The following is a 26966-nucleotide window of genomic DNA, read 5'->3' as shown; positions in this document are numbered from 1 at the left end:
ATTTGTCAAGGGCCTACCATGTTATTTGAATTCTAATTGGTATCAGGGAACTAAAAACACAGTCTAGTGAGAGAATACATGCAGCATAAGTGTTAGAAATACGTAAAGGTACTATAGGAGCAAAGAGGAGAAAACCAACTGATTGTGAGTTATCAGATGCCATAGTTTGAAAAGAAATGTCAGATGAGAAGATGCTTCATCTTGGTCATAAAGCATTTGTAATAGTTTCTTAGGCAGAGAAGTCGGGAAAGGAAATTCTGGACAAAGAGACCATTTCTGTATAGAGGACTGGAGGCATGAAAAAAATCATTCTATGTCCAGAGAAAACGAGTGCCCGTGGAAGTAAAGTGGAAGGAGGGAAAAGGGGTGGTAGGAGGATGCGGCTGGAGAAGCAAGATGGGGCTAGACTGAGGTGGGCTTTGGAACCAGGGCTTTGCAAGCTTTCAAGTGCAAACAAACTGCCTGGACATTTTGGTCAAAATGCAACTTCTGATTCCGCTGATGAGGCCTGCATTCTGCATTTCTAACAAGATCCCAGGTGGTGGTGATGCCACTGGCTGGAGGACCACACTTTAATCGCAAGCCTCTACACAACACTAAGGGTTTTAGCTTTCTTCCCTCTTCCTATTATTACTCCTATGATAATGATTATAAAAGTTTTAAAAACATTCAACAGGTAAATATGCAAATTATGTGGAATGGATGGATAAGGAGAATGAAGTGACAATAGCTATATTCCTGAAAAATATTCATCATGAAGCTATAATAAAATCTGGCCCCACTCCATGCTAACCCCTCTATTCTCCAGTGTAAAGCAAAAACAGAATATGATTTCCTTAGGGTTAAAAGTAAGTACTTAGTAACAGGACTCATTCTAATAGAAATATACGAGAAATATTTTGGCATATAATAGCTAACGTCCACTCTGCTAAAACTGATGTCAGAGGAATTTAGACTCTGCCAAGCTAGGAGTTATATTTCAAGTTCCAGAAAAAAAAAACTCAGATGGTAAATTATGTGGAAATTTTCTTAAGAATGGGATAGGTGTTTCTCCTTTTGGAGTGACTTAGTCCTGCCAAAGAACTGTGTGATTTTTATGGTCTTTTTAAAATCCAGTGCACAGTACTGCACTGTAGGGCTTCTGTTTTGGTCAATAGGTGATGAAATCGAGTTTGTTCATGAAATTAACTGTATATATCTGCTTGGTCCAAAGACTAATTAAGTGTAGAATAATGAGATCAGAAGATTACCTTTACAGAATGAATATACACATAAATACTGCATAGAAATGAAAACATCCTTTTTTATATGTCTTTTAAAAGAATGCTATCAGGTATTAATAGGTTGATAGAACTATACGCTTGCCCTATTCAATGTGATTTAATCATTTGTAAATACAACCCCGCCCCCAAAACCCATAACAGAATGGCAAAAATGCAAAGTGAAGGTATAAAAGTCAGATTGGAATCCAGAAATAAAATTAAGGAATGTATATTATTTTAAGATGTGTATGTCATAACAAGGCATACAAATTGGGCTCTGAGCTTTATAGCAGCCGTACAATAGATAAAGCTATTTATCTGTTTTTCCATGTGAATGTTAAAACAACTTCGCCCTTATACCAAATGGGAAAAAAGTGAATAAGCCACCACATGGCTGCAGTATAAAATTATATTAAGGGGAAAATTACTTTTCAGTCTTTGGCAAGTTACTTGTTCATTCTTGATGTGCTAATAGCTGCTGTTTTGTAGTTTCTTTGAAGTAGAGATTTGTTCTTTAGTGTATTTACTGAGGCAATTTTTGTGATAGTTGGCAGCATCTTTACTTCACATTTAGTTATCCTGTGCTGAACTTCTGATGTGATGCGCTAATTTGATTTTCTCTCATTTGTTTTGATAAATAAACTTACATTTTCTTCTCCAGTCAAAAACTGATGTACTTCCTCTGGGTTAGAAAAACACTTATAATTGAGTGAATCATGGGAAGTCAACAACACTTATTAAATCTTTGAAGTTTAAAAACATGACATAACGTGTACGGAGTTGGTTTTCCTAGTGCAGTTGCAGTTGAAAGGCAAGGATTATATAGTAAATCCACATGATCATTATTAGGAGGACAACTAGGAGACACAGTATTATTGTGATTATTATTTGCTATTAGAAAATAACAGTTTAAAATTGACCTTGCTACCTTGACACTGATTTTCTACTACACCACTACAAGGGATTCCTTTATGTTAGGTTTTGACATCTGTATCAATTGCTATTCTCAACTAAAACTTATTCTCTTAAAATCAATATTCTTGTTTATAAACCAGTTCTCTGAGTTATTACAAATCATGATGATGCTTTGAACAAGCTAATGGTTACAAGGATGTTAATCGATTTTCCTACTTGGAAAAAAATCTTGCAGGTAGCTGCCTTTTTTTCACTAGCGAGTTGGTTCATTTGTAGACTGATTTAATTTTGAATCAGTAGGATTATGAGAAATAAGAAAATGTTTGAATTTTCAACTCACTCCTTTCTGTTGTGACATTTTGTTCTTTCATTCCATCATCTCCATTAGTTTGCCAACTGGCACTGACAGGAGTGTAAAACTACTGCAAATTGTTACTTCAGCAGTACTCCACCTGCCAAGAACTGATCAGCTGCTCCTCGAAATGCACCTTTCACTCTTTCCTAACGGAAGCAGTCTGAGCCTACAGTGCTGCTGGGTAATAAATCTCATCCAGCAGCATCTGAATTTAATCACCTGATTCCTACCACTTTAAGATAAACATGCATGAATGCAATCATTATGAAAATGAATGTCTAGTCTGCAAATTGGACAGGGTGTGGGGTACAGGACCACAGGGGCGAGCGCTCACCCCCTTTTCTATTTATGACTGCATGTGAGCTGATTTATCCATCCCTTTCTCATCTTCCCTGTCTCAGCAGTTATAAACTGCATCACCTTTCCTTAACCTGAGAATGCAGTCAAGCTTTTCCCTATTGAAGACATTCTAATGGGGCTCTGTGGGTCACCTGACAAAGGGCTGGCAGAAGTGATGGATGTTACATTCTCTCTTCTGTGGACCTGGATGCTTTGCCCCTTCTCTGGGTCAGATTAGGGCTCCAGAGAATAATAACTGGATTCCCTACACAGTTGTGAAACTGCCAGGATCTCTGGGATGGAAAAGATGAGCAAGTATTTCAAATTTATGTAGCCAACCTCAGAGAAGCAGACTGAACACTTATAAAAATTTTCAGATGACAGAAAACATGAATAAGCAGGTAGAAAATGGGTTTCTTGGCTGACACCTGGCAAATGGAGTTTAAACATGTAAGGACAGGAGAGTAATTCATATTGACTGTAAAACTAAGAGGAAACACAGACATTCTTCCCGTATTTCAAACGTTGTCACAGATATGGCTGCCTCCTTATTTCCCATAATCTGTCCTCATTGCCCAACAAGCATATCCTTTTTGAAGACTAGACATTAGTCACTCTAGGACTGTTTTGCCTCTTGCATAGTAGCACCCCTTTTATTTTTTACCCATAATATACCCAAAATTAACTCTTCCTCATTAGCTAGTCTTATATCCTCTGAAAAGCTGTTATGACCAAACTTCGCATAAAAGAGGCATTGATTAATTGGAGAAGCGTACCATGAAAAAGTCATTACCATTCCTTGTCTCAAACAGCATCACTTATATGAAATTATATAATCAGTGCAAAATTATTTTTTTTAAGTTTTCTCATTTGGAAAGGGAAACATTTGGAAACTGGCATGTCAAAGATTTGAGAAATTTCCCTCCTTGTCTTTGGTCTAACTGGATATTATTTTAAACTAGAAGTCAGGTCTTAAGATATATGTAGCAGAGAAGAGATAGGCAAATAAGTAAGATAAATAAAATTATTCTCAAGCCATCATATAAGGAAAGTGCATCTATGAGTTAAAAACATTTACCACAGCTCTAATTTTAAAAAGTATCCTTTATAATTTTTAAAACAAATACTATAGAAATATAAATGTCCTTGATTATAATCAATTTTATATTGTATCAAGTGTTTCCTTTTACACACCTTTTTAAAGGATTAATTTTTAAAGTCACCAAGTACCTCCTTAAATTTAAAGCATGCTAAATATACTAAATATAAATAAATTTTATTTAAAGTTTAGACAAAAGTAAAGCACTTTAGAGAAAGTGAGTTTAATTAAAATTTTGTTTTTAAAAAATGCCAATACATATGGACATATCTACCAAAAATCCAGATGGAAATGGAAAAATTCAGTTGATTATTCAGATATTTGAAAAAGAATCAATATTCTCCCTCCCTTTGAACAAACAAAAAATAAGGTATTTATGAGCCACTTTCTGAAACATTTTTAACTTTTGTTCATTATATCTAGTTGAATATTACTTTACACATAAAATAAGTCCTTAATATGCTGTGCTAGTTAATTAGGTGGTAGAGAAAAAGTACTATCTGAATAACTTACCATTTCTTTCCCATGGAAATGTTCCCAACTGTGAATACATTTGCCAAGTCTATATGACAGCTTGGGTAACAGAAAATCCTATAAATTATTCAGGTATCTCCAATACACTCAATTATTTGTATGAAGATACTGTATGATATATTTCAGAGAAAAAAATGCATCAGGATTTGTATGAGAACAATAAAAGGTGACAACTAAAACTACTAGTCACAAACTGAAGACATGGACTGCATTTTTCAGGTTTCATGTCACAGCTTTACGTACTCTAGATACTGCCATACTCATTATACTTGAGATAGAGGAAAAGACACACTTGCAGCTAGAAGGAAGGGAAAACAACTAACACTCAAACTATTTGGTGTTTTATACTTAGGACCTTGGTGCCTTCCCTTCACAGTAGTGTTAGGGAAACTGAGGCTCAGAGAGACTGGGTGACTTCCTCCCAGCCTGGTGAGACTCCAAAACCTGGAGCTACCTTCCAGCTACAAAGAAGCACTTTGCTTCCTCTTCCCACTTTTCACTTCTCCATTGTATTTATTTATTTTTATAAATATCAAAGTAATTCTCACTTTGGGTTTTTGAACTTTGTTATTTTGCTAAGTAATTTAGAACTACTATATTTAGTTACGTGTTGTGTCAGCAAAGCATTCTTACTCTAACAACTATAATACTAAGTACATGAATGAGATTATTAGAGACAAGCAACCTTCCCTCCACCAGGCTTTCAGTTCCTCCCTCAATCTTAAGGATCTAGTGCACTAATGGCATCATAATTGCCTCGGATCACTTCCAAATGATTCTCTATCAGCAAGGAGAAAGAAAACTTTACTGGACCTTATTGTTCATCAAGGTATAATTTTGTAAATGCTTACAGAAAGCCACATATTGACTAACAATAGAGCAAATTATACAGGGTTCGTTAAATATCACAAGCCACCTAATTCACAGCTGTTATTGGCATGAATTCTTAATGGCATTAAAATATTTTCCCTTCTGTCTTTAAGTGCTATGACTTCTGCCTTCTCTCTTACTTACTTCTTTCTTTCCTAAATCCAAAATGTAAAAATTAGACATTTGGGGAACATTTGAGAATCAGCAATGCAGTTTTTTGTTTATTTGTTTAAAATAGATTAGAAGTCCTTCTACTTGTTTTGGAGAAATCAGTGACTTGCTGGCATGGAACGATTATTTGGGGCAAACGTTGAAGCTCTGTGGTAAGGCATGACAAGAGCAGGGTTGGCCATGTCTAAAACAAGTGAAAAATGGGGCAACAGTACAATTTTGTAATTTTAACTTTGGTTTACATTAATTGAAAATCCCAATCCTTTTGATTTGTCTTAAGTATGCTAGTTCAAGAAATCCTGAGCATTTTAAGTCATAATCTCTTTATATTTGTATGTTCTTTTTCTTTGTAATAGTTGACTTTCAGCTTAGCAAAAATTGTTAAAAATACAAGAAGTGTTTTCTACCCAACACAACTTACAATTTTATATCCCTCTAATCTTAATTTTTTTAAAGTTTATTTTATTGAAGTATAGTTGATTTACAATGTGTTAATTTCTACTGTACAGCAAAGTGATTCAGTTATGCATATATATTCATTCTTTTTCATATTCTTATCCATTATGGTTTATTACAGGATACTGAGTATAGTTCTCTGTGCTGTACAGTAGAACCTTGTTGATTACATTCTAATCTTAATTCAATTTTAATGGTATGTTGTATGCATACACTCGTTTTTTAAAAAAAAATTTTTTTGAATATAATTGCTTTACACTCTTGTACCAGTTTTTGAGGTACACCAATGTCAATCAGCTGTATTTATACACATATCCCCATATTCCCTCCCTCCTTCGACACTCTTTGGCAACTCTTTAAAGTTTTGAGATACAGAGGTCTGGGCTGTTTGGTAGTATTTCCTAACACAAAGTTACACAATTCTGCATGGAATTGTGTAATAACCTGATTCATACTTCCAACCTTGATTCTCCACTGTTACTTTAGATTTCAAATCATTTCAGTTTTCAGGCTTTTATATAAGTTTAGCCTTTCACCGATGAAACTTAAGTCCAAATAAATTGCATGTCACATTTTTTTTAATTTGCCATTTCAGATAAAGCCTATTTTCAAAAAGCTAAAAATGCTATTTTTACTCAACGTCTATACAGTTTTTAAATTTTTTTCTAACTCTCTCAACTTTAAAAATGTTAGAGAACTGACATATGAAATAGCAATTCAGCATTAGCACAATATAATACAGTTCTTAGCTTTTACTTAGATTACTGACAAATATTCTAATAAATCACTTTAACCTTCAAATTTATTTTTAATTTTATCTACTATAAACATGCCCAACTTGGCTTTCCTTTATAAATTATTGTACAATCAGATATAATATTTTAACAAAAGCTATGCTAAAAATACTTAAATTTACAGATAGAAAATTAACTTCAGAACGAGTTAACTGTTGTTGCCTTATCAAGAAAAAAGGTAGACAAACAGCATATATTTTATTTTATTTTATTTTTAAAAATTTTTTTATTTATTTATTATTTTTTTTGGGGGTACACCAAGTTCAATCATCTGTTTTTATACACATATCCCCGTATTCCCTCCCTCCCTTGACTCCCCGCCCACCCTCCCTCGAGTCCCCCCCACCCTCCCCGTCCCAGTCCTCTAAGGCATCTTCCATCCTCGAGTTGAACTCCCTTTGTTATACAACAACTTCCCACTGGCTATCTATTTTACAGTTGGTAGTATATATATGTCTGTGCTACTCTCTCGCTTTGTCTCAGCTTCCCCTTCACCCCCTGCCCCCTCCCAAACCTCGAGTTCTCCAGGGACGGGGAGGGTGGGGGGGAGTCATGGGAGGGAGGGGATATGGGGATATGTGTATAAATACAGCTGATTGACTTTGGTGTACCTCATAAGCTGGTACAAGAGTGTAAAGCAATTATATTCCAATAAAGAGCTAAAAAAAAAAAAGACTCCTTTAATTTTAGTTGTGTAATTATTTGCCATACCAATAGTCATTCATTTTTTCTTAAATTTTATTTATTTATTTATTATTTTTGGGGGGGTACACCAAGTTCAAGCAACTGTTTTTATACACATATCCCCGTATTCCAATAGGCATTCATTTTTTAAAAGGTCTCCTTTATTCATATTTGTTTCCACAGCTCTTCTGAAAAAAAAAAAAAACTACACTAATATTAAAATATTACAACCTGCCAACACAGGTTGCCTGCCCTAATTTAACTGCAACTGCATAATTTTTACCTAAATATGCAACAAATAGATATAAAATATCTGTATGTAACTTAGTTGTGTTACATTGTGACCTATAATCTGAAAAAAGTAAAATTGTATTTAATATTATTATTATACCATTTTAATTATTATCTCAGGGTATATATTACTCATATTAATTTTTCCAGGGAAAGAAGGAATTAAAATTACTAATATGTTTTCTTTCAAGATTAAGGATATAAAAAATAATTTAAATTCAATAAATGTAAAATTGGGAACTCAAATTTTTCTTCAAATTTCATACTATGCCATTATTTTTTGTGTTTCTTCTATTTTATATATTTTTTTGTTTGTCTTTTGTTTTTTACATAATGGAACTTTCACAATTTTAAGTTTAAACTTTTAAAGAATTTTCAAATAATATTTTTAAAAATTCTTTTTCATTTTTCAAAATAAATAGGAGTCTACTAATTAAACTCAGTATGTCATGACCTATTAATTCAGGAGTTATTATAATCCATCTTTAATTGGATTAGCTATAATTACAATTAAATGGCTCTCTGAGTCATAAAAGGTTAAATACAAGTCATTTTCCATTAAAAGACTTAAAAATGAGTTGATCATGGTAAGAAAGGAAAGATACTTCATCTTAAGGTTAATTGCTAGGCCTTTTCCCCTGTTTTCATGAAGTCAGTTTCCTCATAATTTTGCTTTTTCGTGGTTCATAAAACCTCTCAACTCTAAAACATTTTGTCCAAATACATTTTTAATCATTTTTTATAATTTATAATTTTTATAACCACCACTTACCTATATGTGTGTAATAAAAGAATTATTTTACTATATTTATTAGCTCACATTTCCTCTTAAATTGAGTGTTTGCTAGTGGTATTACTAACAGAAGGGGAAAGAAAGATTAAAGACCCTCATGGCCAACTTACTCTTTGTGAATTTTTTTCTTTTTTCTTCTCTCTCTTCCCCCTTTTCTCTCCTCTACCTCCTTCTTTCTCAATCTCTCTCTCTCTCTTCCCCTCTCACACACAAACATATTTATTGTGTCATTTTTGTAACATCAAGTTTTTTAAATTAATATTTTCCACCTATTTCCATCCAGAAACAATATATTCAAAGGTGAACTGTTAACTTTAGACTTATCGAAAGAACATTATACTCAAGGGGCCATTCATCAAAAAATTAATACATTGTTGTATTGAATCACTAAGTTCAAATAATTTTGAATTTCAAATCAAGCAAAGCCCTTGATTTCCTATTTAGGCACTTTGAAATTAACTATATCATTTGAGAAAATTTTAGAAGGGAAAGAAAAGGGAAAGAAAAAAAATGCCTAGAATAAATGATAAAAATGAATTGCTACATCATGATATTTACTTCAATGCCACAAATATTGTTAAGGGTGAAGCATGCATCAGAAGTCCCTTCTTAATAGAGGTGTATGATAAATCCCTAATCATACATTGTCCAAAGTTGTATGAAATCAGGAACATAAAGTACAACATTCTATGTTCCACTAGTGTTCTGCAGAGGACGAGGAGGAGAGATAACATCTAACCAAGTTACAGAGAAAAGGATTCATGAGGGTGGGGCACCCCAGAGATATGAGCTAAGGATTATAACAAGAAAATGAAGGCAAATGGCCTGCCAAGAGGAAGGAAGAGTGTGTACAAAGGCCTGGGGGCAGGTAAGTCCCAGGGATAAAACTTAGTCCCATTGAACTGGAAGGTGGGCTATGAAGAAGGGGGTCATGAAATGAAATTCTGCAGAGGATGGTTGAAGTGGTATTATAGAGAGCCTCAGATGCCAGTTTGAGGAGTTCAAAATCAACAAAGAATTTCCAACAAGGAACTGATACAATTAAGGCGGTGTTTCAGGTTGATTCATAGAGGAAGAGATCAGAGTGAGGGGAGTCTGGGAGTAGAGAGAACAGGTATAAATGTGGTTATAATGGTCTGAGCAAGACCAATAGTGGAGACAGTGCCAAGAACTTCTCAGGAGGAAATAATCCTGAATGAGTCAGACTATATGAAAGGCCTCAGATATTTACATACTTATACACTGAGCCTGATGGGTAACATATTTTTGGAAACACTGGTAAATCAACATTAGAAGTTGAATTATCTTACCAGTATCAGAATATTTGTTGGGATTCAACTATGTCTGTGATACAGGAGACTGCTTGTTCAAAAGGAATAAGTCAAGAGAAAAAGCAGGAACATTCTACTATGTGGTAAGAAGATGTACATCTGCTTATAAACCTGTGACATTAGTAGACAATGTCTGAGTCAACATGAGTGGCTAAGGGATAATGTTCTGCATTGCTTCATAGTCGGTAGATGTAGATGATGCTTTACAACAGTGCTTCTCACACTTTAGTGGGCAGGAGAATGGCCTCAAGGGCTTGTTGAAACACACACATTGCTGAGACCCACTGCTAGAGTTTCTGATACTGTAGGTCTGCCCTGAGGATCAGAATTCACAGATGATGCTGTTTTTATATTACACAAATCACACAAATGTTAAAAGAGGCAACTTATGGGAAATTCAACCATTTGGACATTTACTAGAAAGCCCTTTCTCCAATAAAGAGCTTCAGAAAATTGTGCTGCCTTGCTGAAACAACACTCCTCAAGTTGAAGACAAAACAATGAAGAGAGTTTCTATTCCTGATTTAACTTTACCAGCAAAGCAGAGCTTATTCTTGAATCTGAAATAATGGAAACTTTTAGAAAAAGCATCCATGACATTTTAGTAATCAAGAAAAGGCTACTAAAGTATACCCTAAATTTTTAGGAAATTATATCAAAAAACAATTTAGGAAGCAATAGCTATCATAGTCCCCCTGGGGGTTCTGTGGCCAGAAAATTTAAAGGAGGCAGAAAGTAAAAATTGAAAATCTGATAATGCAATCACAAATGATACTGATGAGGAAAACAAAGAATCGGTATCCAAGGAAACCAGTGTGGTTGCTTAGGGCTCTCTTTCTTCTGATGAGCTCAGATTTCAATGAAATGTGTACAAAATATGAAGGGAGGAGTATATAACTAAAGATGAATACAAAAGAGAAGCAACAATCTTTAAGAATAGGACCAAGAGGCTGAAATATCTAATATGTCTTACCTATACTAAGAACACGAAAGAGTTTTCTTTTAAATGTGCACGAAATATGTGTATATATGATATGAATACTATATCAGCATAAAAAAAATTTTAAATGATGGATACGATCACTGCTTGGGAAGAATGATATACTGTTAACTGTGGTAAAATGGTGGTTTGCTCCCACTTCTCTCCACTGGGAGAATTTTCTTCACATTAGGGAGCATATAAAGAAGCAATTGAAGCACAAAATAAAAGCAAAGATTATGAGAGCATTTAGCCTTTCTAAATGAATGCTCCAGTCCAGACACAGATGAATTACATCTGAAATGTTTGAAACAAATCATTCTGGGTACTCACTGGGAAATGATAGTGAGTAGAGGAAATCCCTTAAGACGAGAGATGGGCAAATGACCCCATTTTCAAAAACAGATAAAAATCAAAGCATGGAATACACAGACTTGTCATACAACTATTAACTCTGAGAAGATCTATAAAAGGATTGTCAGACTATTAGTTTGGACCCTCCAGTAAGTGGTGAATGTGGAAACCAAATAAACGAATAAATGAATAAATAAACATTTAACACCAAGTGTGCACTCAGACAAAGGCACACCACGCCAATCTCATATTTCTTGGGCTTTCTACCGTATTCTAATTTAGACACTTAAAGAAAGTTCATGATGTCCTTGTAGCTATGGCAGAGAATGTGCAACAAGTGTTAGAACACTTAGGGGAATTTGGAGCTATAGAGAAGAGCCCTACCTTAGGGATTCTAATCATCAGTCCATATAGACTCTAGAGAAGTAGCTTCCCTCCTTGGCTTTGCTCCATCTGTTAAACACTTTTTTCTATCAGTGTTTTAGTTGAAGACTAAATGATGTCCTTATCAAATACGTAGTTGACTTGAAGCTGGGAAAACTGACTACTATCGCTGACACCAGAAACAGGATATAAATTGATCTTGACAGGCTGAAGGGATGAGGCAGACCCAACATAACGAAATTTAACTCGGATAAAGGATGAGACAATGCCAACATAATGAAATTTAAATGGGATGAATGAAAAATCCTAGATTTGTGTTGGGATAGCAATTATACATGTTGAAGACAGATCTTTTCTTGACAGCAATTTGTGTGACAATGACTTGGAAGCTTTAATTGGTTACTCATTTCATGGAAGGGCCTTATGGCGCCTGGCAGATAGCAGGCACTCACTAAGCAGTTGTTTTTTTGTTTGAAGCTGACTAGGAGCCAACCACATGATTTGGCTGCTAACGTTGTAGGCTGAACTGCAGGAATATGGTCCACACTGAGGGAGATAATATTTCCAATGCATCCTGGACTGGTCACATTATTCACAGGGCAGTTTGTCCAGTTCTGGGTTCCTCATTAAAAGAAGCAAAATGATAAAATAAGTAACATTTTAAAAGAGGGTGACCAAAATGGTGTCGTATTAGGAAAACAGAACGTGGGAGTAGGGGCTAAGTGAGGTTTAACAGGGGAAGAGAATGACTAGGGTAAGCACTATATTAAGATTTAAAAGGATGCCATGTGGAAGAGGGAAATGAGAAATTTTTAATATTTAAATTCCACAGGAAGAGCTGACAGCAAGGTAAAAAGAAGAGGGACATATTTCAGATCAAAACAAGAAAGAACTTTCTAATCATTTCAATTTTCCCACCAGGGAAAAGACTATAACGTGAAGTAATGAGATTCCATATGTTTCTATCAGAAGTCAGGCAGTGGGGAAGGTATAGAGGGGATTTCTGAACTGGGTAGAAAGCTCATCAAAATGGCTCCTGTGGTTTCTACCAAGTCAATTCAACGGATATTTATTGAATGTTTACTATGTGGAAGGCAACCTCCCCCTTTTGAGGGTATACAAAAGTGAATGGGATAAAGACATTATCCTAAACATGCCTGTGATCTTATAATAGAGCTGAGGTGTGTACTTCATTAATTTTAGGGCTGTAATACTTACAAATAAATGATTTAAGAGCCACACAGTGCACTGCTAGTAAATAAGGGGAAATAACTTCACTGAACTGGTCCCCAAGGATGTGTAAGATTTTTATCAGATATAAATGGTGAACAAAAGAAGCAGTAAAATAATTTCAGGTAGATGGGAAATTGGAGCAAAGATACTGACCTGAGAGAGAAGCTAAATAAACAGCTATTTAGTTGGATAAAGCATGATGGTAAAGAGGAAGCAATGAAGAAGAGGCTCAGAAAAGGTCTCTTAAAGTTATGCCCTGTCTTCTGGAGGCAGGAAGAATCCATAGCACATGTTGGAGTATAGAATTACCATGATCGGAACTTTGTTTCAGGAATTGGCTTATAGATAAGTTTGATAAAATAAGTGCATTTGCAAAGAAGGTGGCCAAAACAGAGGCAGCTAAGGATACTTGTATTTACTGAGCATCATCTATACTCCAGGGCACTATGTGAGTAGTTTTACATCCTCATAGGTTTATAGAGCACATGTAACTAAAAAAATGGTATGGAATCAAGTATATACGATCACACTGTGGTGATATAAGCCAGAGACACAGCCCTAACTTTCAGGCAATGGAGTCTTCCCAGCAAACCTAAGAAAGTAATCCATTAGGATACATTTGAAAGACCTTCTCTGGAGAGTCAGAGAGAGAAAGGAAGAGTTTCATGTGTGTTTTCATTACATCTAGGATTAAATTATTATATTTGGATCTTGTAAGAGAATGTAATTTGTAAGTTTTAAGCATTAAATAAATGTTAGGTAGCACATGTGTGTTTCCTGTAGATTGAAAACTTGGACTGTCCTAGAAATGATGAATTTAATCTGGCATCTGCAGATGACTTTGGTGAATGAATCGCTTTTCAGTGGGTCAAATGTGGTGACTTTTGGTTTGAAGATCACATATATTTTATAACACTGAAGATACCACCTTTATTTTTCTTATTCTAAAACCATGAAGGAATGAGTATACATTAATTTGTATCACAAAGACAGTGGTTCCTTGTCGTTATTGGATTGAAAATTCTGTCTAAAGATTGACAAATGATGAGAGTAGCAAATAGTAAATTCTCTGATTGGAACCTATTTAAACTTCCATTGTGAGCCATCATTTTTTTTAGTATTTGTTAACAATAACAACAACAAAAATCAATGGTCTGGAATGCCGGAGCTGATAGACGGGATTTATTAGGTGTCCACCTGAGATCTAGTGGCCTTATGAAAGGAAGACTGACTTACACCTACAAAACTGGAGGAGTTATTTGTTAAAAGCCACCACTGATAAAACACAGTAGGCCATTTCATATTCATAAACCCAGAACTGAGAAAATGCAGTGAGTCCAACCAACTAATTCCCTAATTGGTCAGATTTTCGCCTACATATGAAAGACAACTCTACATGAAAACCTCTAAGAAGGTCAAAAACTAGTTATTGACAGTAGTTCTTCTGTGGCCCACTAGATGATTTCAGCTGCACTCATTTAAACATCAGGGGTTATTGCATAAAAATCTAGATCTCCAGCTTTCCACGAAAATCAAACCTAGCATATGAGGATACAAATTCATGCAAGACAAGTGTTAGAGAAATTAACTTGCTCATTTAGACACCAAACTCTATAGTTTACCATGGACCTTATCAATCCCTATTACTCCAATTTTTAAAAAAATATGCATGTTGTTCACTTATTTGTCTAATCTGTTTTCTAATCTAATCCAGATCTGTTTTTTCTCTAACTGAGAGACAGCAGCAAAGCTGGGCATTTGAAAGCTGCTCAAATTCCTGAAGATGTGATGTACTGTTCAGTATTATAGCAATTTTTTACACATCAGATAACTTTTGGTGTATATGGGCTATTTAATTTACTTTGATTTATTTTTTCCTATTAAAAAGTGCCAAAAGTAACAAAAATCAGCCTTCTATTTTTATAAATGTATTTATTTATGCGAAAACATGTGAGAAAATTAAAGTCATCAGTGAGTAACTCTACCTTATTGTATTTTCTGTGATCTTCAATGACAAAATTTGTCTAATTTACATATATTGCAAATTTGGTATTTATTCATTTTTTTTAATATCACGGGTGGCTAAACATTCACATAATAAATATCCTTTTACCTTGCATCAGTTGAACTTCAAGAAAAATTAATTACATTCATTATTTTCTGATTTATTTCCTTCTGTAATTTAAGTATCTCCATGACAACCACAAATTTTTACTAATTTCTGAATAGTAGACGCACCTTCCTGTAGCATTTTCTGCATTTATCAAGGGGTTTCTTTGTTGGATAGGAAACCTAAAGGCTCTTTTTAGTGATATTCTTTAATAGTCACCTTTAATTTGGAATGAAAAATCATATGTACATCACAGCTATTTATTTCACTTGACTTTTTACTTTATTACGTCCTATTCTTAGGCAGGTCTATATTCCACTTAGTCATTACTAGGTGTCTACACAAGCAATTACATTAAAAAATAACTCTACACGTATTTTGGATTCTTTTGAAACCACGGTTGATATCAAAACACCAAAATTATAAGTCTTGAGTTATTTGGTAGGAAAAACATGTAATTCCTGTTTTTTAAAAAAATTCTCTTCATATATGTTAAGGAGAACAAGGAAAACTCTCATTCATAAGGGTTATGGTCCTCCCCAAATTGTCACCACCACCATCACTCTCCTCATTTTCTGATTTCCCCTGTTAAATATCACTTGAGAATTTCTTTCCTCCTTTTTCTGTGTTTTAAGAAAGAATGGAAAATTAATTTTTTCCTAATTATCAAGAGCATGATATTGGAGAATCAGTAAGGGGATTTATCTGATGTTTTAAAAAATTTGATTCTACACTATTCCATTCTCCTATTCCTATTCTATCTTCTATTTTCTCTGAGTACCCTATTCTCTTTGTCCAACAATGATGGAATAGAGATAGAAGCCACTTTTAGTTTTAGCTCTTTTAGTAGACCTGTCACCCTTCCTAAAGTGTTTTTACTGAATTGTTTCCCATATTTATTTTAACTTGATTCAATCCTTTGTTTTGTAAACATTCATAAAGTTGACTAAATTAAGTGTGCACACACACATATACATGTGCATGTTCATGTGCGTGTGTGTGTATGTGTGTATTTCAAGGTTGATCTGATAATACCCTGAATGTTATTCAAGTGAGAAATGCTGAATGACAAAAGGTTAAATAAATTATTTAAATGTAATAAGAACAAATGCAGAATTGTTTTGCTTTCATTTAGTTTTTTAGGTCACCTCATTCAGAGAGAAAATAATGCTCCTATACATGTCAATAAGTAGGTAGTTTAACATATACAGATTCCTTATTTAAGATCATATTCATTTGTGGGATTATTTCTAATTTGACTTTGTTAATGTCAACTCATCTGATAGAATGATTAATTGAAGTCCAAATAATGATTAATTTATGATTTGGGAGTTTTCTGGAATTAAAAAATAACAAATGTTAGAGGTTTTTAAAAATATTATGAGTTAACATATTTGAAAGAAATGGGTATGATTTTCTGAAAAATTTTCCCTTTGGGGGGCTCAGATAAATATTTTTAATAGAACAAAACCCATTTCTAAGGATGTAAAAGTTTATTTTATGGGCTAGTCACAGTACATAGAATATTGAATTATTTAATAATATTTAACATTATTAATTATTTAACATTAACATTATTTAATACAAGGAATTTGATTTTGACTTATTTTGAAAGTTATATATTTTAATTTTGAACCAACATTTTTTCATTAGAAAATACATATGTATGTAGGTACCCATGCTTCTGATTATGTATTCTACAAAATACCTAAAGAATGGCATCTATTATCATTGTATATATGAATCTTTAAATACATATGCATTTCATTTATTTTAAAATGCTAAGCTGAAAAAGAGAAAGCAATAGAGAAGAATATGGTAACACAGTGCCAATTTTTATGATAATTTTTCTTTCAAATAAGATATTCATTTTTATGTGAACTTGATAGTGGCATTTAAAAGATTTTTTTGAGGGACTTCCCTGGTGGCGCAGTGGTTAAGACTCCGTGCTCCTGATGCAGGGGGCCCAGGTTCGATCCCTGGTCGGGGAACTAGATCCCACATGCTCCAACTAAGGAGCCCACGTGCGGCAACTAAGACTCAGCGCAACCAAATAAATAAATAAAAATTTGAAGAAAAAAAAAAGATTTTTTTGATAGTAGCATTTTTTTGGGGGGGCACAGTGAAGACATTTTATTGTTTCATAGACGTCTTGAGGAAGGCAGGTCTAGAGTCCACTTAGTAGCTTGGTATCATTATTGGGGACCCAGGCTCTTTTCATTGTTTTCAGCATGTTCATTTTTCATCTCAGTGCCGGTTGCCTCATGGTCCTAAGATGGCTGCTGCAGTTCCATGCATCACAATCACTATGAAAACAGGAAGTGGGGGCCAGGAGAAGGCAGAGGTCGTGGTGAAAGCGTTTTGTTGTCTCCTTCTGGGAGGGGCTCTCTCCTTTATCAACAAAGGTCACAAAGGCACCCAGCAGCCTTCCTTCTATGCCACATTTGTCAGAAACACATTTGTCAGAAAAGCTTGGAAAGGAAGCACTTGGCAGAGGGGGACAGACTTGCAGTGACTGTGCTGCCCTGCACAGAACTGGGCTTTTGTCAGCAAGGTGGCCAACAGCTGCCAAGCAGGTCACATGCTGCCTGTCACACTGATAGTAGCATTTTTAAAAGTCTATGTTATGCTTGGAATCAGAGTGATTCCAGTTAATAAGACTTTAACATTTTTAAAGTAGCATGTCCACCATCTGATAAAAAGGACAAAACACTCATCTTATATAACCTTATGGGAATATGTCTTCTGTATTGTTGAAAAAATATGTGTAAATTTCTGTATAAGCGAAAAAACAGTAGTGGCTAAGGGCATAGATTCCAGACAGTTTGCTCAAAGTCAAATCCTGACTTGGCCAGGTATCAGGTGTGCTATTTTGGAAAAAGTTGCCCAACTTCTTTGTGCCTCAGCTCTCTTCTATATATTCTATGCTTGTCACAATGATTAAATATTTGATTTTACCTATAGAACTTAGAATAGAGAGCAGGATATAGCAAGTACCATATAAATTTGTTTTTATTTTGTGACATTGCTAGAAGCAGGATTTCTTTTGAAGAGAGAAGAAAAAATGGAAAAGCAACTTATCAGTTGTTTAAGTGAACTGATTAACTGAAAAGCTCCCACAAGCAAATGGTAGGAGGTATGTGAAACAAAGCATGTTTACTTCTCTATTTATTATCAGGACACATTTGGAAGAATGAGCTCATGAAGGCAAGACATAAAAATAAGACTCTAAAGAATCTTTGCAAAAATGTAAATATCACACAAGACAAAATAACCGAAATCCTGCCAGCATGCAAGGTGCCATCCCTATAGCAACTATAAGAAATTTTTAAATCTTTACAGTCAGAAAAAAATAGATTATTCTCAGAAGAAGATAGGATACTGTGCAATAAAAAATATTTTCACAATAAAAATTACGTGGAAAAATACATAACAGAAACTCCAGTTTTGGTTTTTAAAGAGTTAGTCTGATATTTGAGATGTTTTTGATATTGGGCTAGATATAACATGACAGAGGATGGGTATGGAAGGAGGAAGGGATCTAAGAACTAGAAAAACTAATGGCCTAAAAAGTAGTTTAATTAATTTTCCACATTGGCTTTCTTTAAGTGATAATTATGTTAGATTTTTAGAGTCTGATGACAGCATTTTCCCTATAGCCCGATTTGCAAACTCTTCTCCCAAGTGTCTGCTTAGTCATCTGCTTAGTCATGTGTCCTGCTACATTTCTGATTCATTGAGAGAATGTGAATATCCTATTTTCTGAATTTGTAAGCTTTATAGAGTCCCATAGCGACAGCCTGTAATTTGTGTGTGTGTCTGTATGTGTAAATTATTTTCCAATTGCACATTTTCTAGCAACTCTTTCAAATCTAAAAAAAAAAAATCTTCCAACAAACTGTTGGAAAATACTGGCTAGAGAAACTTGCATAAAAGCACCCAATGCCAAATTAATGGTTTGGTGATTACCCTCGAACTGCTTTCTACATTTATGGGCTAGTGAATACTAAGCGATGTTGGTTTCTTTTGAAGCTGCATGGGAATATTTTATTTAGGAAATTCAAAGGAGGAACTGCAATTAGCATAAAGAAAACATAAGTATTTCAATTTTAATTTTTAAGACCTCATATGCAGTTTTAATTTTTAGCCAGAGTAACACATTAAGAGTCATCATTAAGTTACTATGGACACATAAAGAGATCACAATTGGACTCCACTCTAGGTTGCTAATCTTGGGGGACATCCTTCACCTTTAAAAATGCTTAGGACTTCCCATTCCAGTATTGTTGGTATCAGCAGCCACAAAAACAAATAGGAACTCTTGTAAATGTATTAAAAATATGGTCTGGTATCTAACAGTGAAGGCAAAGTCTAAATCAGAGAAGGTGTACATAAATTCAGGTTTATACATTGTAGGTTAGAAGTAACACACAGCAGTTTAAAAGGCTTATAATGACAAATAATGCACTTTAGTTATCTTCCTTCATGTTTTGTTTTCAACTAAAATTAAATAGAATTAATATCCAATTGTGCTACATCTTGATTCCATTTCAACTCACCCTTCCATCTCATTACAACCAAGCCCAATAAGCATCTTCCTTACTTCCAAAACCACAACCATTCATTATTGGATGGCTATGATTTTTCAAGCAGTAAGCAGTTTGCTTTTTTAGCCTTACATCCCCAAGGTACAAATAAATACACTACTGTATTAATGCCTGTTTTACAAAACTGCTTCAGTTGTGATATACATTTTTAATACAATAAACTGACTGCATTATGAAGAAAAATTTCGGAATGAATAAACTCATAAAAATTCATTGGTAATGCTGTTCCTTAATTAGGGAAAGCCTGTCTATCGAGCTTAGAATTGCTTGTAATGAGCAGAAAGCTTTATCATGTTTCCCACAATCACTGCAGCTAATGCTTACCTTTAGGTTGCCTCGTTATTCATTTGGGCTATATTTCAAGGTCAGGTTCCACTGACTTCTGCTCTTTTCATCAGAATAAAAAGAAAAAAGCCTGATTTTTAGGATCCACTTGGGAAAGCAGCAATGTTATTTGTCCAAATATAATATGCATTATGAAGACAAGGTACTAGATCTGAAAGGTTTCATAGTCTCCACTATTACATGAATGTCACAGAAGGGGAAGATGAGGTTATCAGGAATTACAATCACACACTTGATCGACAGCCCATGGAGAAACTTGAGATTTCTGCTCCCCTAGGTTTCTGTTTCCTTGCCTTGTCCTTCTTCCCACACCTGACATGTTGCAGAATTTTGACAATTGAAGAACATCTCTGGAGTACTGATTACTCTGCCTGTGATCTCCTTGCCTATGAGGAGCTGTGTGCTAAGTCACCGACTATCAGAAGAGCTTTTAAAAAGACAGTTTACTCTTCATTATTATTGAAGAATGCTACAGTGAGTGATCTGAGGAAGTCCAAGTAGCCAAAGGACACATTTTAAATTCGTTTTGTTCCAAGGCATTAACAGAGTAAAAGCATGGTGCAAAATTAATCTGGTCAGCAAGAGAATGTAGGGTACACAAAGCATCTGCTAGCTGCCTCTGGAATAAAAACACTGCATCTATCTAGCCTTTATTTATGATCCGTTTTTGGCATAACTAGTCGTTACTGCTGAAAGCCAAATTATAGCAGCCTTGCGTAACAGATTACCTCAAAAGAAGACAAATTCTAGAGCGGATGTTTTTTCTTAAATTTTAAACAAATGTATTTTTAGGCTATCTTCTGTGTCCAGGAGGTCCCTAAGTCCCATAGCATCTCCAGCTTTTTTAGAGTGACAAGAAAACCACAAAAAAAGAGAGAGAAGGAACAGAAGAATGGCTTATTTCTTCCCTATTTCGTGGGATCACAACCCACTACTTTGTGACTACCATTTTCAGGCCTTTAATTTTTCCTTCAAATCCTGTTCATTGTCTAACAGGCTTTGAAGGATTGGAAGGTCCTGTGGCTCATGTGTGGGGCCCTGAGAGGAAGGGAGCGGAGTTCCTCAGGATGACATTCAGTGAAAGCTTTTCCAGAAGCACTTGTTAGTCTGATGAGTGTATTTCAGCTTCACATCAACATTTTTTTCTTTTTGCAATTTAATTTGCACAAAAAGCAAGCAGTGCTCTACTGCCTCCAAAAATATGTACGCGTGGGTGTGTACACAAGAGCGAGAGAGACAAGCATAGTGAGGGGAGAGGAATTGAAGAAAAGGCTCGAATTGTGATTGTTTCGTCCTTCAAACTTCATTTGGACTTTTCTTTATTAGAGAGCAGGGCTTATTAGAGACTCTCCTGGGAGATTTTTAATATTTGAAGAAATGGAGCTTTGAATAAAGAAGATGGGGAGGAAATATTAGAGGCACACTGAATCTAAACATTGCCTTAGATATGAAGTTCAGAGTAAGAGCTTAGTTGGTGAAGTTCTTTCTATACTTGCCCCATGCAACTGGACTCAAGATTAGTGCTATGGTAATGACAGTGATGGTTATAGTCTTAACCCCCGAAGAACAGTAGATAGCCTGTGATGAAATGTGTTGCAATCACACGTTCCAGTGAGTGAAGGGCGTCATAATAAGTATATCTTTTATACTTACCGTCATATATTCCTATACAATTTCTTCATAAAGGAGGTGACTATACACACGGGCCAATGAGAGCAAAATATTATATAACTTCATGACTAACTTTCAAGTACAGTAAAGTAATACATATTTTGGTGCCTTGATTAGGTAGAACTTCCAAGTTCACCTGGTTCAGCAGGCCCACCACAGAGCAATCCCATCTTAAGCTCTGGAAACCAATGTTTCGCTTCCATACACTATTTATAGCTGACATTAATAAATTGTGATTTTTGAGACGTATTTTATTCTTCCATATATGTATGGCTGAAAAATTAATTTAAAAATTAATTAGTTGAGCAAATAAATGAACTACATTACCTTTTTGATTTTTGTAAATCTGTGTTTTTTCCTTAATGGAAATTCAGTTACCAAATTGTGTCTTTTTTAAAATTAATTAATTAATTGGCTGTGTTGGGTCTTCGTTGCTGCACACGGGCTTTCTCTAGCTGCGACGAGCTGGGGCTATCTTCGTTGTGGTGCGCAAGCTTTTCATTGCAGTGGCTCCTCTTGTTGCGGAGCATGGGCTCTAGGCATGCAGGCTTCAGTAATTGTGGCACGTGGGCTCAGTAAGTTGTGGCTTGTGGGCTCTAAAGCATAGACTAAGTAGTTGTGGAGCATGGGCTTAGTTGCTCTGTGGCATGTGGGATCTTCCTGGACCAAGGCTTAAACCTGTGTCCTCTACATTGGCAGGCGAATTCTTAACCACTGGGCCACCAGGGAAGTCCCCAAGTTGTGTCTTTAAAAATATATATAAACAAGGATGGTGATACATAGCAATTGTCTTTATTGACAATAAAACATGGCCCTGCACTGACCAAAGGATAAATGGAGTAGCCAGGTGTCAGTCATGCCCCTGAAAATAAGGACCAGTGTGGAAAGTTTCATTTGTTTTAATTAAGCTTTGATTCAGCATCTTGGAAATACCCTCACTTGCTCAGCCCAACACTGTCCAGTTGAAGGCTCGTTACAACGTTAAGGAGACAAATCTAAGTAACAGAAACTGAAATCATCTCTTGCAGGGTGATTTTTGGTGTATCCCACAATGCATAATGATTCCACACTGATACACAAAACAGGTAGAGCCACCTTTATATTGCATCCTAAGGTCTTTGCTTCACTCTTGGTTCTCTTCTGATTTGGGTCACTTTTCCTAATGTGTCTCACCCTTAAGTAGCTGGAAATGCTTCCTGGGCACACACTCCAAGCAGCAGGTACCTTGCAGTTTCCTTTGACATTCAGTTCTATTACAATATCCTAGGGAACAAGGGGCAGTGGGGGAAGAACCTCCAACATGGCATGCTGCTTTTCAGCCCCTTTGTCTTCGGTACAAGTCGTCACTATTCCAAAGCTTTGGCGAATAGGCTGAATTTAATACACTGAGTTTACATTTGCCTTCTCTTTAGAAAATTCAGGATGAGATGGGTCATCCAGCATTATTTCCTTTGAGTTTTTCTCCCCTAGAGATGACTTTTTACCTAGGTTAAGAACACAGGCCATCAGGTATTTTTACAAAGCTCTCTGGGTGATTCCAGTGTCCAGCAACATTTGAGAACCATTGACCCAGGTAATATTTTAAGATGATCACCATTTTACTGTTGTATAGAGAACTGTTTAAGGAAACCAAGTGTTCTATTTTTGCATGTTAATTTTGAGATATCTGAAACCTGAGTCTGGGTGCAAATATGCTGATTAAAGAACTATAGGGGAAAATTGGGAAAGGCAAGCTGTGGTTTTTTTTGGTGAAAATCAAGAAAGATGATTGGGGGTTAATTTCAAAGAACAGTCCTCTAGATTAGAGGTGTAAGCAAAGTAAAGAGTAAAATGTTCTCACGTAAATTCTTCTCTGCCACTGAGAAGTATCATCCCTTAGGGACCATCCTGCCATGGCTGCCTTATTCTCCCCACTCCTGCAGAGGGGCTTTAGTGATGAGGATTTATACAGTGTGACCTTGGAGCAGCATGAACAGGTGGTAGCACCAGTGGGTTGAAGCTAGCAGGCCAGCACCTGGCTTTCTGAGTGATATGACCAAAAAGAGTTGGGCCCAAGAGGATGAAAAATGGTAAATGTTCCACGTTGGCTGAGGGTAACTGTTCAGCAATCTTGTGAGTCATGTCCTTAGGGGCTTCTAGAGTGGTTGGGAAACATTTGTTCAGGGAGAAAGAGGGCTGGAGGTCCCATAATAGCAATTAGGGGGTGGTAAGCTGGAGAAACGTGTTACCCGCAAAAGAATAATGCATTCATACGTAATTAAGAACTGAGTGCACTAGGATGGCTGCCAATTTTTATCTCATGCATAACTCAGTAATCCATACTGTCTAGCTCAGGACAACACCGGGGTGACTATGAGTGACAGTGAAGAACTGTCTTTTGTGTTGTTAGATACTAAACGCAAGGCTTGCATCAAGATAGAATAATTGGCCATAGGATGTCTTCATCTCCCTATCTTTACTATTTTTAAAGGACTAAAATAGGCACTAGAATCACAGATTTCTCGCCATCTTGTTGTATAGGTACTAGTTATTTGGTATCACTGCTGTTGTAATTATTTCTAGCCTCATGGAAGATAGGTTAAGCAAGAGAGAGACCAAGACATCATACAATTCAATAGAGTCATGCAAAAAGGATTTGATGCTGCTGTAAAAGTAATGAGTGGCTTCAGGGAGCAGAGTCACACTCATCAATTGCAGAACTTCTTATTGGGAGTAGTAAAGATTGCCAAAGATAGCATTTATGAAGGTAGCTAGTATGGTGCCTGCACATAGAAGACAGTTGCTAAATACTTATTTTAATAGAGGTGAGCACAGATTATAGATTAGTAAAAAGGAAAATTATTTAATAAACTCAGTCATCTGATTCATTAATGATATTTGATTCATTAACTGACAATTGCATTTATGTAATATGTTCAGAAGAACTATGTTGGCATAATCTATAGGCCACTAATATTAAAAAGTTGAGAAATGCTGAAAACTGCTTTCTAACTTTTCTTATAAGCAAAGACAACTATACTTAGAATACAGTTAATCAAAACCTTGTATCAGTGAATTAATTGGCATGCACAGTAGGAATGAACTAGTCATATGTCAGTCTCCATTAGAACCCTACAATTTAGAACCTTATGCATAAAAATATTAATTTGGTATCTCAGTTAAACTGCATGGCAATGTTAAGTTTAAGAAAATTCTTCAGTGGTCAGTAGAGAGCCTGCATTTAAATACTTGAATTATTACTTTTGATAAAATTATAAATCTAAGAATTAGTTTTTGCTCAAGAGATATATTAGACCTTTATAAAAGAAATATATTTAAGATATGAGAAAAGGCAGAGACTAAACCAAATTACATGTTCATATAATTTTTAATGCTAACACTTGTAAATAATTTGAATGCATTTTATACAGTAGGATATACCTAAATAGCAGTTTTATTTTTGAAAAGTTATGGATTTTCACAGATGATTGTGCATCCTACCTTCCACTGAATTTTTTCCTGGTATATATATTCATTTCACATCTGCCAATGTGTTGATGCATAGTCAACTCTCCAATGCATATTTGCTGATGCATCACCACGTCTGTGCAGACCCACTGATGCTGGCCAACGATCAGGTGTCAGTGTCAACTCTACTCTGTCCATGGGAGACCAACAACTATTGAGCAGGCTGATCATCGTGTATTTTGCCAACCACAGGACATTCTAATTAGACTATTTTAAATCGTCATTCAGAAGACAGATCCTAACTCATGATGGCTAATATCTGTTGATTTACCATTCTTATATTTCCTGGGGGAGAAAACAACACCTGTGGTATGAAAAATGCATACTATAGACTGTATACAGTGTTTGTTTTCTGTTTTGAAAGATGCTGATCTGCCACAGATGCCGATGTATATCCTAATGCTTCAAATATTGTAGACGCGAATAGGGTGAAAGTGCTGATGCTACTCAAATATGCATGAGATGGCTGATGCCGGCTCAGGGATGCACCAGAACTGCTGGCACAGGTTCAATCGGTAAATAAACATAAAGTAGCTCTTTCATTTTTAGATACAATTTTATCAAAACCAGCTTATATTCTTTCATGATGGAGGGAGAGGGTGAAAAGAAAACAGTACTTGTATCTTAAATTTGAAGGCAGGGGAAATTAAATGCAATGCTAATTCCATTAACCGTTTTTGATTAGAGACACGGCTGCTCTTAAAAATGGGGAAGATTTTCTGTGTGTCCCCAATGGCTCTCTTGGGTTTCTTTGATTAGAGAAGTTAGAGACTATACAGAAAAGGGACCTGACTTGGCAGTGTTACACTTCAGTATTTAGAATCTGGGTTTGTGACTTATCTTGCCCAGAAATGGTAGGTGTGCATGGAGGGTGGGGTGGGGTGGGATCGGGTACCAAACAGTATGTAGCGTTGTATCAACTGTCTCTAAGGGACAGAGCAGAGTTGGTTAGAGCTTCCTGTGAGAGATGGTTCTGACTGAGGGTATGACTTGAGTATGCTAAGACATAGTAACATGAACATTTTATTTCCCACATTAGTGTAATAAGCATGCTAATTTAAACTTCTGACTTAGACATAATTGATATTCTTGTCTTGAATCACATAGATCAGGAACAGCGGAGAGTTTCTATTTAGAAACTACGCATACTTCAATGATGCCTATGTCTCCTAAGATCACAGAGAACTTCAACTTTAGTAAATTTCATCATTTTAGCTTGTATTTCATTTGTTTGGGGGCAATGAGTAAAGTAGTATCTCCTTTTAATAATCCATCTAAATTATTTGTGCCTTCATATGGCTGATAGCAGTCGTGTTCTATTTTGTCTGGAGACTCTTCAGGTAGTCTCCATGAAGGTCGGGTCTGCTTGGATTCCACCTCCATAGCCTAGTAAAACACAGGAGTACCCTCATGAGGCTGGGGACAGTGCAGTCACCATCTGCATGCAGCTGATTTTGAAAGCTTCCCTGCTCTTCCCTCTCCCGACTTTGGAAAGCACCTTCCTCCATTCTGAAAGGTTTCTGTGATGTTGCATCTTGGGGAGAGAGGCTTTAGAAGAGCTTTTTGTCTTTTTCCTGCCAGGAAGCCCATGAACTCTTTATGGCAAAAATTTCCATACCCTTCCCAGAAACTTTAAATTGCATATCCATAATTCTTCTGCAACAAAAAGTGAAGTTTCTCTTATTGGCCAATGCACCCCACTGGGTGACAACCATCAGATTTTGGTACTGCACCTATCTCTTTGTTTCTTTTCAAAGCTTCTGCTTCCAACAAAGTCATTTAGACAATAATAAAATATTTAAAATAGTATAAAGTTGGAAGGCACCTTAAATATCAGCATGTTTTTGACTTAGAGCCTATTGGGAGGAATAATTTAGTTTCA

General features: G+C 35.6%; 1 protein-coding gene across 2 annotated transcripts in view; it reads right to left on the bottom strand.

Annotated features, from left to right (window-relative positions):
- Nucleotides 1–26966, bottom strand: part of TMEFF2 (transmembrane protein with EGF like and two follistatin like domains 2) — a 240125-nt gene that overhangs the window by 173453 nt on the left and 39706 nt on the right. The window lies entirely within an intron of this gene.

Source organism: Hippopotamus amphibius, chromosome 8, assembly GCF_030028045.1.
Source record: "Hippopotamus amphibius kiboko isolate mHipAmp2 chromosome 8, mHipAmp2.hap2, whole genome shotgun sequence".
Classification (NCBI taxonomy): Eukaryota; Metazoa; Chordata; class Mammalia; order Artiodactyla; family Hippopotamidae; genus Hippopotamus; species Hippopotamus amphibius.
The sequence above is the reverse complement of the archived record's forward strand: the minus strand, read 5'-3'. Positions and strand labels throughout refer to the sequence as shown.